Raw genomic sequence first — 18,045 nt, forward strand, 5'->3', positions numbered from 1 at the left:
AGCAATGCAAAGTTATGCATATTGTTACATGGAAGAATTCAAACGAGCTCGGATAATAATTTTTGTTCCATTAAAGAATATTAATTTCTTGTGTAATTCAGCATTTTTTGTCAGCTTTTAGGTTTAAAATAGCACAGATTTTTTTGCACATGCTAAAAAAAATCCATCACTTATCTCGGCTGAGCTCCAGATCGTCTTTAAACTTAATACCAAGAGGTACGATTCGATTCCAATTTCGATTTCAGGAGCTACAATTTGATTAAAAATCGATTGTTGATGCGTCTTTAATTCATGTATATTCATGACATTTTAAATTACTTTTTGTTTCACTAAATAAGCGTTAATTACTTGCGACATAAAAAAAAAACAATTCATTTTGTATAATAAATAGTTAACTTAATTCTCGTTGAGGTGCCTTGCTGCAGTCAGCCAAATTTTAGAACTGTCTGCACAACTTTATTTACAATGAATAAATCGATTATTGATTATTAGGGGTGTAACGGTACGTGTATTCGTATTGAACCGTTTCGGTACGGGGGTGTACCGAACAAGTTTCTAAATTAAAGTCTTAACAAGCTGCTTTGCTTCTTCTGCCTCTGTCTCAGCACCCAGCATTGTCCCACCCACACAACCATCTGATTGGTTACATATGTAGCGGTAATAGCCAATCAGCAGTGCGTATTCAGAGCACTACCAGCCAATCAGCAGTGCGTATTCAGAGCGCATGTTGTAAATGCTTCAGCGTCGAGCAGATAGGTGTTTAGCAGATGAGCATAAGGCAGCGTACTCTCCCCAAATGATAATAAACACCTCCCAGTCAACTACTAGTAACATCACTATGAGCCCGTTGACCTTCTAGAAACTTAAACTGCAGCTCAGCTCGCTCGCAGTTCTGGCTTGAGGTGAAGGCTAATTAGCTTTTAGCGTAACGAAAGCTCATTTTGCGGTGTGTATTGGTGCGTGTGTGTGGGAGTGTGTGTGTTTTACGGACAGAAATGCTTTAAATGGCAGGGTCCCTGCTATCGCATGTTGATAAAAATATAAAAATATAACATTTACATAATAAAAGTCAACTACAGGCTTCCCAAATGCTGTAATAAATTAAGCATGACGAGTTGACTTGAAACTGTTTAATGTTGCACTTTTTATATGTAGAAGAAAGGTTTTGTCATTTTATTTAATCTGAGCAACTATTTGAGGCAATTTAATGTTGGTTAATGTGGGTAGAATTATTATAGTGTTCCCAATGTTAAAAGGATAAAGGCATTTTTTACAAATTTCGTAAATAAATAACCCAAAAATTTAAATCTTGTTGTTTTCTTACTGTACCGAAAATGAACCGAACTGTGACCTCTAAACCGAGGTATGTACCGAACCGAAATTTTTGTGTACCGTTACACCCCTATCGATTATTGATGTTTATTAATCGATTATATAATCGTTCATGTCCGAATTGCGATGCATCTAAAAATCGGTTATTTCCAACACTTTTACTAATGATGAGATATACAACAGATCAAGATGTTTCATTTGTCAGATGTTGGATTTTTGTGTTTGTATTCCTCATTTGAAAATAACTCGTTTTGAAGTTTTTTTTGCGCTTAATACCACAAATGTCCTCTGAATTGAACGAAAGACCATATTCATTCAAAATTATTCATCAATTTATTGTTGTTAATCTTTTTCTCTAGCAATTTACAAAACAATTCTAAGGATGAAAAGCCCCCACCTGACGTGCACTGTTTATTCACTCATTCGAACACCCCCACGACCCAAAGGGGAATAAGCGGTAGAAAATGGATGGATGGATGGATGAATGGATGGATGGATAGATATTAAGAACAGTTTAATTGTAATATTTGATATTTTATTAAAGCATTGGAATTTTTCATTGAATTTAAAATGACATTTATTGGCCAAAAAATGTGTTTTTGTAGATAAGCTACTTGGTGTTTACATGAAGTCATGTTCTGGGTTAGTCACATGACTGTCGCGTGACACCCACTCCAGAATGTTTGCTATACGTCACTTAGAGGCCTAATGAAAGTGTAGCCATACCAGCAACATACTTGCCAACCTTGAGATCTCCGAATTCGGGGGATTGGGGGTTGAGGTGGGGTGAGGGGCCGGTCAGTTTCTGATTTATTAAATTGTATGACAGTGCAAAAATAATGCTCATTTCTAGTAATCTTTCTTGAACTATTTGGAAAAAAAGATATAAAAATAACTAAAAACTTGTCGAAAAATAAACAAGTGATTCAATTATAAATAAAGATTTCTACACATAGAAGTAATCATCAACATAAAGTGCCCTCTTTGGGGATTGTAATAGAGATCCATCTGGATTCATGAACTTAATTCTAAACATTGCTTCAAAGAAAAATAAATCTTTAACATCAATATTTATGGAACATGTCCACAAAAAATCTAGCTGTCAACACTGAATATTGCATTGTTGCATTTCTTTTCACAGTTTATGAACTTACATTTATATTTTGTTGAAGTATCATTCAATAAATATATTTGTAAAGGATTTTTTGAATTGTTGCTATTTCTAGAATGTTTTAAAAAAATCTCATGTACCCCTTGGCATACCTTCAAGTACCCCCATTTGAGAACCACTGGTCTAGACAACTTCTCTTTTAGTAGTAAGCAAGCAAACAAAGGCTCATAGTATGGCTGCTGATGTACACAGTAGCATATTGTGTCATTTACCATTCTATTATCAAAATCATGAGGGACAAGCAGTAGAAAGTGTTTACTTACTTTTAATACCTGCTTACTTTCTGTTTTATTATGTTCTGTCTACACTTCTGTTAAGATGTAATCAGCACTTTGTTGTTTGGATACTTGACATCAGTTTTAGGTGGTACTACATATTTTGGTATCAATCCAATACCATGTAGTTACAGGGTCATACCTTGGTCATAATAATAAATAATATATGACCTATATTTTATATATAATATATGAATAGTATAAATATATTCTACATTTAAGTGCAGTCAAGGAACATATGCATTATACAGTCTGATGGCTGTCGGTATTAAGGACCTCCTGTGTCGTTCCGTGTTGCATTTAGGGAGTCTGAGCCCTCCACTGAACATGCTCATTTTCTCCACAAGGTCCGAGTGTTGTGGGTGGGAGGTGTTTTCCATAATGGCTAGGAGTTTTGCTAGACTTCTCCTCTCTGACACCAACGCCAGAGAGTCCAGCTCCACTCCCGCCACGTTACTGGCCTTCTCTGCCAACTTGTCCAGTCTGTTTGTGTCCCTCACTCTTAGCCCGCTACCCCAGCAAGCCACGGCGTACAAGAAGGCGCCCGCCACCACCGACTCGTACAAAGATGTTGAAGATGTTCTACGAGTCGGTGCTGGCGGGCGCCTTCTTGTACGCCGTGGCTTGCTGGGGTAGCGGGCTAAGAGTGAGGGACACAAACAGACTGGACAAGTTGGTAGATAACGCCAGTAACGTGGTGGGAGTGGAGCTGGACTCTCTGGCGGTGGTGTCAGAGAGGAGAAGTCTAGCAAAACTCCTAGCAGTTATGGACAACACCTCGCACTTACTACACTCGGACCTTGCGGAGAGAATGAGCACGTTCAGTGGAAGGCTCAGGCTCCCTAAATGCAACACGGAACGACACAGGAGGTCCTTCATACCGACAGCCATCAGACTGTATAATGCATATGTTCCTTGACTGCACTTAAATGTAGAATATATTTATACTATTCATATATTATACATATAATATATGTTATATATTATGTATTATTATTGTTGTCTATTGTGAGTGAACTGTGGTGCTGAATTTCCCCCAGGGATCAATAAAGTACTTTCTATTCTATTCTATTAAAGTTGTCCTGTGACACAGTAGGCATTTAGCATTATGCACATTGTTTCCTGTTTAAGTAGCTTTTTATCTTGTTCAAGACTGGCCACCTGGTTCCATACCATTCTAATTAGTTGATTAAGATGTTATGATTAATTTTGTCAAATACTTGTTGTTAAAACCATAAACACTGCGGTTGCACACTGTTTACTATCTATTGCATTAGTGAGCTCTTTCGTTAGTTCCATTAATGCCATTGATGTTGAGATATTGACTCTGTATTAGTTCTCCACTTTTATTTATAAATTTGTCCAATCTGTAGTCGAATCATTTTTCAAACATTTTTGAAAATTGTGGAAGTAGGAAACAGGTCCATAGTTTGTAAAATGGTGTTTGTCTCAATTATAAAACGGTACAACTTTTGCTATTTTTATTTTGTTTTGGAATTTGCCTGCTTAAAATAAAAGATTGCTGCTATCCATTAAAAAAGTTTGGAAATCTCTTAACTTACCTTTTTTTTTTTTTTATCATTCTCCCATTTTAATTCTGTTACAACCAGTGGAAGTGTTTGACAGTTATAAGTGATAAAACAGTACTTATGAAATCACCTGCACAGTAAAATAAATGTTTAAAGAAGGCGCCAGTTTGAACTTGGACGTTATTATTATTTTGCTGTAATTACCAATGAGATCTTCCAGATAGGTTGAACATTGTCCTGCCAAACAGATAAGGTTCAACTGCGTCTGTTATTTTGCTGCTTTGTAAGAGAGTGTCGGAAAACAGTTTAAAGCCCTAACAACCTGTGAAGAGATTAGAGGCCAATTCATGTGACCTGTGTGTGTGTGTGTGGACTGTGGGAGGAAAACATGTGACCAGCAGACAGAAAAAAAAGATTTTTAGCCCAAGATCTTCTTGGTATACACAAACGATGCCACAGTTTTCGTACGTCATTGTGGTTATCATACGGCCGACCAATCATTTTGCTTGAAAATAAAATTGTCCGTTGTTCCGTATATTGTTCTGTGGAATCGTGTGCCCAAATAAAAGTAGCACGTGTTGGTGACTCAGTGTATTCTTTTTACTTTTTAAACTCTGCAGTAAGTTATCATGGGGCCAAATAAAGTTGTGACTGCCAGCACTCACATAAAGAAAATGAAAAACACTAAATAATTCAAGAAAGAACATGAAGCAAAATAATTCAATAAAGGTAAAACTGCTGTAAACATGTAAATGTATCAATGATATTCATCATTTATATGTATTTCACGTTGTTTTCTGCATCTGGAACTAGAATTAATCTATTTATAGGGCATTTTTGTCCATTATTTTGGGTGTCTGGAATGGAGTAATTGGATTTGCTGCGAGACTTGGTTGGCATAGCGATGCCGGATTTGTTCTTCCAGGGATGCGTCGGGCAAGAACACAGCGTAAGGTAAGAAATTAAGATTTATTAAACTCGAAAGCAGGCTAGGAACAGAAACACTGGTGGTAAGCAGAAAAAGCAAACAAAAGGAGCTAGCATGGGAGCTAGGGAAACAAACAGAAACACTATACTTGGCACAAAAAGGGAAAACAAAAACAACTAGCATGAAAGCTAGGAAAAAATACAGCGTAGTGCGAAAGCTAGTGAGTAAAAAATGGAAAGCAGTCGTCATCTGTTGCGTGAAAGCAAATTAGGAACCGAGGACGAAATAACAAAAGGGGCAGGCTTAAATAAGGCAGTCATCAAGAGGAAAAGGTGTGCGTGGAAAACAAGGGGCAGGTGAAAACTAATGAGTAACCATGGTAAAAGACCAAACAAGGAACTAAGGCAATAATTGGCATACTATAATACAAAAATGGAACAAAACACGAATACGGAATGATCCGTGCAGCGGATCATAACATTTGCATTGTTTCTTTTTTCAGTTACTTATTTACAATGAATTTGCAAAAAAAAAAATGCATAATGTCTTAGTCTTTATCATTTCATATTTCATCTACAAAAAAAATAATGAACAACAAATTCTGACGGAATAGGCAAGCAAATAATAACAAAATAGTGGCAAAAACACCACAATGAAAATAATAGTAAAAATATATCATCTCGACATGATATTTTTATGTTTGGGGTAGAAACCGCGGAGTTTACCCGTACTTATAACTTTGATATTCATTTTATGTACGAATGTTCATCCATCCATCCATTTTCGACCGCTTGTCCCATTCGGGGGTGCTGGAGCCTATCCCAGCTGCACACGTGCCGGAGGCTGTGTACACCCTGGACAAGTCACCACCTCGTCACAGGGCCAACACAGATAGACAGACAACATTTGCACTCACATTCACACTCTAGGGCCAATTTAGTGTTGCCAATCAACTTATCCCTAGGTGCATGTCTTTGGAGATCTCTTTATTAATTGCATTACAGAAGTATTATTTAAATAAACTTATTAAATATGTCCATTTCATCTCTAATAATAAAAGTAAATTTGAAAATTTCCATTTTTATTTCTGGGGTGTTTGATATTTTCAAGTACACTCAGGTCTCTTCAAGCCTATCTGTTTAATTGCAGTAAATAAAAAATGCTTTACTTCTTGTACGAATCGTTTTTTGTTGGACCTTTTTGAGTGAACTAATACTAAAGTAGCAAATACAAATTATTTTCTCCTCAACTCTTACCACTCCGTTTTTTCTCACTGGGTAGTTCTCATTACGGTGGTCTGGAGGTGAACACTTTTATATTACATTTCCAAATTACAATTTCACAAAACAAAAAAAGTAAAAACAAAACAACTTAGAATTTGGCATTATATTTATTATGTTTATTGAATAATTTGGCAATAGATAAAGTATTACAGTGAAGCAGAATGAGGAAGTTCGACGCTGTGGAGAAAATAATTAGTTGACTGATTCGGGAGCTTCCTTTTCTGGTTTGTGTAATTGTAAGTTGTCATCTTTTGTTGTTGTGTTTTCTGAAATTAGAAGTCGTTTCGTCTTTTATTATTTTGTTTTCTGAAATTAAAAATTGTTTTATATTTTGTAATTTTTGTTTATCTACTTGTAAGTTGTTTTAGATTTTGTTTTTTTTTGGTTTGTGTAATTGTAAGTTATTTCATCTTTTGTTGTTTTTGTAATTTTTAGTTGTTTATTCTTTTGTTATTTTGGTTTGTGTGATTGTAAGTTGTTTCATCCAACGTAATTTTGGTCTGTCTAATTGTAAATTGTTTTTTTTTGTTATTTTGTTTTCTAAAATTATAAATTGTTATGCATTTTGTTATTTAGGTTTATGTAAATGTCGTTGAATCCTTTTGTTTATTTAGTTTGTGTGATTGTAAGTTCTTTAGTTTTTTGTTGTTTTGTTTTCTGAATTTGTAAAAAGTTTTTGTATTTGTGATATTTTGGTTTGTATGAGATCCATGTACCTTCAGTTTATTCTATTTTGAATTCTAATGCGAATCAAAAAAACACATTTTGGGCCATTTTTTCCATTTTCATTTCTGAAACAAAAGTTGGACAATTATTGAAAGACATTTCTTTAAATCGACAATAGGACTCCAGCTAAAAAAAAACATGCTAAATGAGAAGGACGGCGTGGCGCAGTGGGAGAGTTGCCGTGCGCAACCCGGGGGTCCCTGGTTCAAATCCCACCTAGTACCAACCTCGTCACGTCCGTTGTGTCGTGAGCAAGACACTTCACCCTTGCTCCTGATGGGTGCTGGTTGGCGCCTTGCATGGCAGCTCCCTCCATCAGTGTGTGAATGTGTGTGTGAATGGGTAAATGTGGAAGTAGTGTCAAAGCGCTTTGAGTACCTTGAAGGTAGAAAAGCGCTATACAAGTACAACCCATTTAAGGAAAACCTATAATACTGCATCCGATTTAATTTGTCATCACACAGTTAAACACACATTTTTGCATTTGGGATTAAAATTAATTGGATTTTTGTGTTACAAATCCAAAACAGCACAAAGTCAAATTTTATGGCAATATTTTAATGACAATTAACCATTGTTTCGCCTTGTTTTCAAAACTGCCACATATGATAAAAATCGAAAAACTGCCTTATTTTTGTTTTTTGATTTGCGTATCAGAATTGGAAATAGAATGAACGGAAGGTACACGGACCATGTGATTTTAAGTTGTTCCATTTTAAATTGGTTTGTGTCGTTGTGTGTTGTTTCGTGTTTTGTTTTATTATTTGTTTGTGTAATTGTTGTCACGTGTTGTTGTTGACGAACCCCAAGACGCAGAGAAGGGGGCAGGCATTGTGCAGGTAAACATGATTTAATTTAACACAAACAAGAGCAAACAAAAGGGTACAAACAAAAGGCGCGCACAAGGCGGAGAACAAACTTGGCTATGAACCAAAACTAGCACAAAGGCTAACTGTGGACTACAAACAGAAACACTTACTGTGACACGAAGGAACTATGACATGAGCAGAGTGAACAGAAGTAGACACAGCTACAACGATAAGTATTGATGACATTGACAGGTAGTGGTGACAATAATCCAGCCCTGACTGGAGGGGAAGGCAGCTTTAAATAGTATCTGGCTGATTAACACCAGGTGTGGCCATGTGCCAATCAGCCACAACAAGGGAGACAAACAGGAAACAAAGACAAACGCAGAGGAAAAACTAAAACATGGCCAAACTGTCAGGGACAAGCCTGACAATTGTAAGTTGTTTCATCTTTTGTTATTTTGTTTTGTGCAAATCTAAGTTGTTTCATTTTTGGCCATTTTTTTTTTCTGAATTTGTAAATGGTTTTATATTTTGTTCATCTTTTATTTTGTTTACTGAAATAATAAATAGTTTTGTACATAGTTTTTTTGTTTTTTGTAATTGTAAGTTGTTTTATATTTGATTTTTTTTTCTGGTTTGTGTACTTGTTGGTTATTTTGTCTTTTGTTATTTTGTTGTCTGTTATTGTTAGTTAAGTGTTTTATTATTTTGGTTTGCGTGATTTTAAGTTGTTCAATCTAATGTAATTTTGGTCTTTATAAATGTAATATATTTTGATCTATAACATTTAGATTTCTGTGTTCTGGAATTAATTTCATGAAATGTAAAAATGTTTTGCACCTCTAGGACACCGTAGTTCACTAAGTTTATTATTGTGCTGGGCTGCGAAATGATGTTCCACAGTGCACCACGTGCATGGAGAACAGACAAGAGTTTGTAGCACTGTCAGAAATTCACTAAAGAGACACATAAACATGTCATCCATCTCAAAAATAATTTTCCAGCAGGAACTGCTGAAATGTTGCAAAAGCTCCAATGTGCTGTAGTGACATTGCAGTGAGCACCATCTCAACTTTGTAATATATATATATATATATATATATATATATATATATATCTCTCTCTATATATATATATATATATGTATATACAGTATATATATTACATTGATGTGCATTTTCAATCTGTCCGCTCACCCCTTATGTTTAATAGCAATCTGAGCAAAATATGGCCCGCGGCCCATTAAGATTTTCAATCTGGACCGCCAGACGTTCTACATCATTTTTTTAGACCTTTAACATCAAAACTGTAGCCACCTTTATGATGTGCAGTGCTGTTTTTAAATGACCGTAAGTCTTGAACTACAGAAAGTATTTCAGTGGTTGTAATCTGCACTTTTGGGTGTTATACGAGTTATTACGGTAATCTACGTCACAGCCGCTCAAACGAGGAAGAAAGCAGAGTGGGCGGGGTTTGTTTTCAGAGCATCCAACCCGAAACGCGCGTATCAGAAAACAGATGCTGAAGAAGATTTTTACAACAAAGTTCTGCATAAAAGTGATATTGTCAGGCTTGCCGCTGACAGTTTGTTTGTGTTTTAGTTTTTCCTCTGTGTGTGTTTAGTATTTCCTGTCCTTAGTTCCCGTCAGTACTCTTATTTTGGTTCAGCTTCCTGTTTGTCTCCCTGTGTGCTGGCCACACCTGTTGTCAATCAGCCCGCTCCTATTTGTACCCGCTTTGTCTTGAGTCAGTTGCTGGAATATTGTCGTTGCCATATGCCGTTCTTGTGTCGTTGCTACCTGTCGTGTTGTGTCGATGTCATCATTACAGCCACTACCTGTCGTGCTACTATTTGTCCTTGTCGTCGTAGCGGTAAGCCATTCCTGTTAGCTATTTGTAGTTTGTTTTCTCCTAGCTTTTTGGTTTCGTGTTTTCTTGTTAGCCATTAGCTGTTTCCAGTTTCTCTGTTTCCTGCTAGATACCTGTTAGATTCCACGCTAGGCCTTTGTTTGTTATCCGCCAACGTGCGCACTTTTGGTTTGAACCCTTTGTTGGTTTTTGTCTTAGTATTTTTATTAAAACCATCTTTTCTCACCTCATGCCTGCCTCCATCTCTGCATCTTGGGGTTTGTCATCAACAAACGTTGACAGATATGTTATATTGTAGGTATTTATTACCCTTTGCATTCATATTTTTCTGTTTGTTACATTTTTGTTGTGTTTTGCTTTATTGTAAAATACGTCCATCGAGGAGCTGATCTGAGATGTAAAAGAGGAGCGACGTTCACATGATGTTAATATTCAGTTTTTTATTGTTCATAGTTAATACTGTAAATCCCACTTTCTTTATTTTAATGTACATTTTGGGTGTCCCATTCAGTAAAAAAAAACTGTAAAATTCCATTCCTTTTTTTGAGGTGGTCTGTCATAACATCTTTTGCACAATCAGCCTTTTCATATAAAGCCATAAAGGAATGGAACGACCTCACAACAAACTTGAAAAGTTAACAGATTACTCTTCATTTACAATTGAAGTTAAAAAGTGGCTTTGGAGCAATCAAAGCTGCTCACACGGTCACTAAGGTGGCCACTATGTTTGACAGATCAACTTAATGTGTATTATCTTTATCCATGACAGCATTTTTGTTGACAAATGTGAACAAGAGCATGTATTGTCTTTGTGCGATGATGTGAATGAGATGTGGTTGTATTGTATATAAAGTATGTGTCCATGAAAGGGCATTTATGACTTTTCTTAATTTGATTACATGATATGGCATGATTCAATTGTAATAATTTTATTGCATGATTTTTGTATCCCTTTAATTTAGGTAGCCGGGGACTGCAGATGGAAATTAGCTAATTAGCTATAATCTGGCACAGAACATATCTGTCTTTGAGTTTAGTGTTTCTGTGCATTTTCCTTTCAAATAAGACTAAATTTGTCACGCCTATGGATCATGTTTTGTTTTGGTCATGTTATGTTTTGTTTTTTGCACACTCAGTTCTGTTTTGCACTTCCTGGTTTGTTTTCGTCTCCATGCCAACTTATTGATTTTCACCTTGCCATCAAGTCACGCCCTGTCCTCAGCCCTCATACCTGTTAGTAATGATCACAGTTGTTATTTAAGCCACAGTTACCAGGCAGTCAGTCTGGCAGCTTCCCACATTACCACCCACCTCCCTGTCCCTCAACTCCTTCATGCCATACCGATGCTGTTCGTTTTTTCCACGCCACGTAAATTTAGTCATTTATGCCACAGGGCAAGTTTTTGTGTTTCACGTTTATAATTTGCAGCCTTTGTGCTAGTCATTTGTTTTTTCATTAGCCAACTTTGTTTTCCGCCCTCGTGCGTGCCCTTTGTTTGCCTTTTGTTGTACTTTGTTTAGTAATTAATCGACATGTACTCGCATTCACGTCCGGCTCGTCCCAACTATCCTTTGCAGAGAAGAAACAATCCAAGTCCAACCTTGACAAAAACTAAATTAATAACGTTTTAGAATTCTACTGGACATTGTGACTTTCGGTATTATTGTTCCTTAAAAAAAGAGACCCAAACACACATACTGTACAGCATATTTTTACAGCTTAATGTGTACATATAATTTACACACATACACATTGGCACCCTAGAAATTTTTTTTTCTCTCAATGTGGCCCCTAAGTCAAAATATTTGCCCAGCTGATACAAGAAGGATGTAGACCAGGGTTGTCAAACATGCGGCTTGTAGGCCAAATCAGGCCGGCGAACAGGTTAAATCCGGCCCGCGAGAGTGTAAAAATTTAGCAGCATTTTTAAATTACAGAAACTGCTGTTCCAAATGTGTCCACTAGATGTCACAATAGAAATTCTGTTAGGCAAGCGAATAGTTTATACAGGGACGAACATGTATACCAAGCAATAGGTACACCCAACGTAAAACAAACAGTTGGTAACCCCACTTAAAAGGCTGCATGAGACACTGCACATTGATATACGTGTAGTTCTGTGGAAATAATTGTCTTCTGTGCCAATTTAAATTAAGTGAACATTGTGTGAATTACTGCAATACTGTCAGTTTTTTTAAGTTTCTAGTTTTGGTTTGTTGAAATTGTTCAAACATTGCATAGCTTTTATTTTTCTATCGATATACAAATCCGGTTTCCATATGAGTTGGAAAAATTGTGTTAGATGTAAATATAAACTGAATACAATAATTTGCAAATCATTTTCAACCCATATTCAGTTGAATATGCTACAAAGACAACATATTTGATGTTCAAACTGATAAATCTTTTTTTTTTTTGCAGATAATCATTAACGTTATAATTTGATGCCAGCAACACGTGAGAAAGAAGTTGGGAAAGGTGGCAATAAATACTGATAAGTTGAGGAATGCTCATCAAACACTTATGTGGAACATCCCACAGGTGTGCAGGCTAATTGGGAACAGGTGGGTGCCATGATTGGGTACAAAAACAGCTTCCCAAAAAATGCTCAGTCTTTCACAAGAAAGGATGGGGCAAGGTACACCCATTTGTCCACAACTGCGTGAGCAAATAGTCGAACAGTTTAAGAACAACATTTCTCAAAGTGCAATTGCAAGAAATTTAGGGATTTCAACGTCTACGGTCCATAATATCTTTAAAAAAATTCAGAGAATCTGGAAAAATCACTCCAAGTAAGCGGCCTGGCCGGACACCAACATTGAATGACCCTTAGACGGCACTGCATCAAAAACCGACATCAATCTCTAAAGGATATCACCACATGGGCTCAGGAAAACTTCAGAAAACCACTGTCACTGAATACAGTTAGTCACTACATCTGTAAATGTAAGTTAAAGCTCTACTATGCAAAGCAAAAGCCATCAACAACATCCAGAAACGCCGCCGGCTTCTCTGGGCCCAAAATCATCTAAGAAGGACTGATGCAAAGTGAAAAAGTGTTCTGAGGTCTTTTTTGTGGAAATATTCGACATTGTGTCATCCGGACCAAAGGGGAAGCGAACCATCCAGACTGTTATCGACGCAAAGTTCAAAAGCCAGCATCTGTGATGGTATGGGGGTGCATTAGTGCCCAAGGCATGGGTAACTTACAAATCTGTGAAAGCACCATTAATGCTGAAAGGTACCCTGCTTATTTCAGCAAAACAATGCCAAGCCACATTCAGCACGTGTTACAACAGCGTGGCTTCGTTAAAAAAAAGAGTGCGGGTACTTTCATCGCAAATGTGTGGCGAATTATGAAGCGTAAAATACGACAGCGGAGACCCCGGACTGTTGAACGACTGAAGCTCTACATAAAACAAGAATGGGAAAGAATTCCACTTTCAAAGCTTCAACAATTAGTTTCCTCAGTTCCCAAACGTTTATTGGGTGTTGTTAAAAGAAAAGGCGATGTAACACAGTGGTGAACATGCCCTTTCCCAACTAGTTTGGCACGTGTCGCAGCCATGAAATTATAAGTTAATTATTATTTGCAAAAAAAAACGAAGTTTATGAGTTTGAACATCAAATATCTTGTCGTTGTAGTGCATTCGATTGAATATGGGTTGAAAAGGATTTGCAAATCATTGTATTCAGTTTTTATTTACCTCTAACACAATTTCCCAACTCAAATGGGAACGGGTTTTGTACAATAATGCCTAGAAGGCAGGGAGTAACTCAACCCTCTTAAATAGGTTTTACCTCAGTTTGTATGATTTGTTGAGTTGGCGCAGGAATAATGTGTGGAAATCACACATGAGTTAGTCGATAGAAGAGTTTTTATTTATACTTTATTTAGTTTTTTGGTTGTTCCCAGTGACTTAAAGTTGAATTGCTTTGTAGATACACTGACATGATTGTTTTTCCTCTGAATTTTACTTTGGAAGTGTTTTCTCAAGAGGAATATTTGTGATATGTACATTCTCCAACAATCTGAAGTCCTCGTAGTTGTATTTTTAAGTTATTATGCCATGATTTTCCAAACCACATTTCCATATGAGTTGGGAAATTGTGTTAGATGTTTACTTTGTTTTTTTTTGCAAATAATAATTAACTTAGAATTGCATGGCTGCAACACGTGCCAAAGTAGTTGGGAAAGGGCATGTTCACCTCTGTGTTACATCATCTTTTCTTTTAACAACACTCAATAAACGTTTAGGAACTGAGGAAACTAATTGTTGAAGCTTTGAAAGTGGAATTATTTCCCATTCTTGTTTTATGTAGAGCTTCAGTCGTTCAACAGTCCGGGGTCTCCGCTGTCGTATTTTATGCTTCATAATGCGCCACACATTTTCGATGGGAGACAGGTCTGGACTGCAGGCGGGCCAGGAAAGTACCTGCACTGTTTTTTTACGAAGCCACGCTGTTGTAACACGTGCTGAATGTGGCTTGGCATTATCTTGCTGAAATAAGCAGGGGCGTCCATGAAAAAGACGCCGCTTAGATGGCAGCATTTGTTGTTCCAAAACCTGTATGTACCTTTCAGCATTAATGGTGCCTTCACAGATGTGTAAGTTACCCATGCCTTGGGCACTAATGCACCCCCATACCATCACAGATGCTGGCTTTTGAACTTTGCGTCAATAACAGTCTGGATGGTTCGCTTCCCCTTTTGTCCGGATGACACAATGTCGAACATTTCCAAAAACAATTTGAAATGTGGACTCGTCAGACCACAGAACACTTCCACTTTGCATCAGTCCATCTTAGATGATCTTGGGCCCAGAGAAGCCGGTGGCGTTTCTGGATGTTGTTGATAAATTGCTTTCGCTTCGCATAGTAAAGCTTTAACTTTCACTTACAGATGTAGCGACAAACTGTATCTACTGACAGTGGTTTTCTGAAGTGTTCCTGAGCCCATGTGGTGATATCCTTTAGAGATTGATGTCAGTTTTTGATACAGTGCCGTCTGAGGGATCAAAAGTCACGGTCATTCAATATTGGTTTCCGGCCATGCCGCTTACGTGGAGTGATTTCTCCAGATTCTCTGAACCTATTGATGATATTATAGACCGTAGATGTTAAAATCCCTAAATTTCTTGCAATTGCACTTTGAGAAATGTTTTTCTTAAACTGTTTGAATATTTTCTCACGCAGTTGTGGACAAAGGGGTGTACCTCGCCCCATCCTTTCTTGTGAAAGACTGAGCATTTTTTGAGAAGCTGTTTTTATACCCAATCATGGCAGTCACCTGTTTTCCAATTAGCCTGCACACCGGTTCCAAATAAGTGTGTGATGAGTATTCCTTAACTTTATCAGTATTTATTGCCACCTTTCCCAACTTCTTTGTCACGTGTTGCTGGCATCAAATTCTAAAGTTAATGATTATTTGGGGAAAAAAAAAATGGTTTTTCAGTTTGAACATCAAATATGTTGTCTTTGTAGCATATTCAACTGAATATGGGTTGAAAATGATTTGCAAATCATTGTATTCCGTTTATATTTGCATCTAACACAATTTCCCAACTCATATGGAAACGGGGTTTGTAGATACACTGAAATTATTATTTTTTTTCCTCAGAATTTTACTTTGAAAGTCTTTTCTCAAGATTATTATTTGTGACATGTACATTCTCCAACCATCTGAAGTCGTCTTGGTTGTATTTTTAAGTTATTATGCCATGATTTTACAAGTCCGGCCCACTCGGGAATACATTTTCCTCCATGCGGCCCCTGAGCGGAAACAAGTTCGTCACCCCTTATATAGACGAAAGTCTCCAGGTCGCCCAGCTTAAATAGTCCGACATGGACTCCATCCTGACACTGTGACGGGACTATTTATTTGTTTTGCCAGGATTTGTAAAACCTTAAAAAAAAAAACAGTGTGAATTATCCGACGACTTGCTGGAAGAAAGCTTCATTAAAATCCAGTCAAGTCCTCCTTAATGGCATTATTTATAGTCACAAGTCGTTATGTCCTCATTCAACGGGGGTTTAATTTGTCACGCATGGCATCAGAAATAAAAGGGGCGCCCGGGGTCTGACTTTTTGTGCATGAGCCTTGTTGAAACCAGAGTGCTTGGCCCATCTGGGTTTCACCTTTACATATCCACGAGGGAACCCCCAAAACAATGCCAATAAGACTTTGAAATCATGCACCCTAAAAGGGCATCCAAAGTCTCCCCATTAATATATTCCAGGGGGTTCGTGAGCATTTCCGTGGCAGTTCTCAGCTCCTTCCTACGCCGGTGAATAGCTTCTCTGTGCGACCTGCCAACTATCTGCCAATGGACGCGCTCTTTTACAAGTGAATAGACTTAGTTTAGCCACACTTAAAAGGACACACTAACGCTCCATGGCCGGGCCACAATGGCCGCTCGGTAAATCGCCAGCCTTAATGATAGCGCTTTGGCAGCGGCGAGAGGAGGTAGAGCGCTGGAATCTCAAAGAGGGACACAGCTGCACTGGACCATCCCCCCCGCCCCAGACCCCAACACCATGAGCTTGTTGCCTCGGCGTGCATCGATTCACAACCCCATCAACTCATAGTGACGCTAATCTCCATCTTGCAGCAAGGAAGCCTGCAGGCGTCTTGAAAGCTCGCCGTAGAAAAACGCAGACAAGAGAAAGTACAACTTTTAACAAAATACAGGCAAACGTTAACAAGGATAAATGAGCCCGGCCGGCACAAACATGCAACATCTGTTAGGAGAAAAGATGCCTATGAAAATATTTGGACTCGCTCACCATCACCAAAGTGACTCTGGAGGCGAACGTCTGGCACGGGTCCTGCTTCACATGGTGAGGAGAGAGATATGAGGGACGAGGGAGCGGGTCGTTGCACGCCATCACACGCTGGCACGCTGACCGGCCTGTGAGCGGGGAGGTAGGAGGAGTAAAGGGGGACGACGGGGGGGGGGAGCACGGGTGTGGGTGGGGTAGGGGTCCTCTTTCCTTACTGATTCACACTTTGTTTACTCTTTTTCACACAAACTAGGAGGGTCCCTAACTAGGGGCAAACAGTTACCATAAAGAAAATGTACTGCACACACACACACACACACACACACACACACATATATACATACAAACCCCGTTTCCATATGAGTTGGGAAATTGTGTTAGATGTAAATATAAACGGAATACAATGATTTGCAAATCATTTTCAACCCATATTCAGTTGAATATGCTACAAAGACGACATATTTCATGTTAAAACTGATAAACATGTTTTTTCTTTGTGCAAATAATCATTAACTGTAGAATTTGACGCCAGCAACACGTGACAAAGAAGTTGGGAAAGGTGGCAATAAATACTGATTAAGTTGAGGAATGCTCATCAAACACATATTTGGAACATCCCACAGGTGTGCCGGCTAATTGGGAACAGGTGGGTGCCATGATTGGGTATAAAAGCAGCTTCCATGAAATGCTAAGTAATTCACAAACAAGGATGGGACGAGGGTCACCACTTTGTAAGCAAATTGTCGAACAGTTTTAGAACGACATTTCTCAACGAGCTATTGCAAGGAATTTTGGTATTTTACCATCTACGGTCCGTAAAATCATCAAAAGGTTTAGAGAATCTGGAGAAATCACTGCACGTAAGCGATGATATTACGGACCTTTGATCCCTCAGGCAGTACTGCATCAAAAACCGACATCAGTGTGTTAAGGATATCACCACATGGGTTCAGGGACACTTCATAAAACCACTGTCAGTAACTACAGTTGGTCGCTACATCTGTAATTGCTAGTTAAAACTCACCATGGAAAGCGAAAGCCATTTATCAACAACACCCAGGAACGCCGCCGGCTTTGCTATCTATGATGGACTGATGAAAAGTGGAAAAGTGTTCTGTGGTCTGACGAGTCCACATTTCAAATTGTATTTGGAAACTGTGGACGTGGTGTCCTCCGGAACAAAGAGGAAATTAACCATCCGGATTGGTATAGGCGCAAAGTTCAAAAGCCAGCATCTGTGATGGTATGGGGGTGCATTAGTGCCCAAGGCATGGGTAACTTACATATCTGTAAAGAAACCATTAATGCTGAATGGTCCATACAGGTTTTGGAGAAA

At 38.1% G+C, this 18,045-nt stretch overlaps 1 protein-coding gene across 1 annotated transcript in view; it reads right to left on the bottom strand.

Annotated features, from left to right (window-relative positions):
* Window positions 1–16,827, bottom strand: part of LOC133544244 (semaphorin-5B-like) — a 62,059-nt gene extending 45,232 nt beyond the window's left edge. Inside the window, exon 1 of the mRNA XM_061889398.1 lies at window positions 16,713–16,827. The gene's annotated coding sequence lies outside the window, so the exon portion shown is untranslated. The remainder of the gene's footprint in view (window positions 1–16,712) is intronic.
* Between the last annotated feature and the right edge of the window lie 1,218 nt (window positions 16,828–18,045).

This window comes from Nerophis ophidion, linkage group LG27 (genome assembly GCF_033978795.1).
Source record: "Nerophis ophidion isolate RoL-2023_Sa linkage group LG27, RoL_Noph_v1.0, whole genome shotgun sequence".
Taxonomy (NCBI): Eukaryota; Metazoa; Chordata; class Actinopteri; order Syngnathiformes; family Syngnathidae; genus Nerophis; species Nerophis ophidion.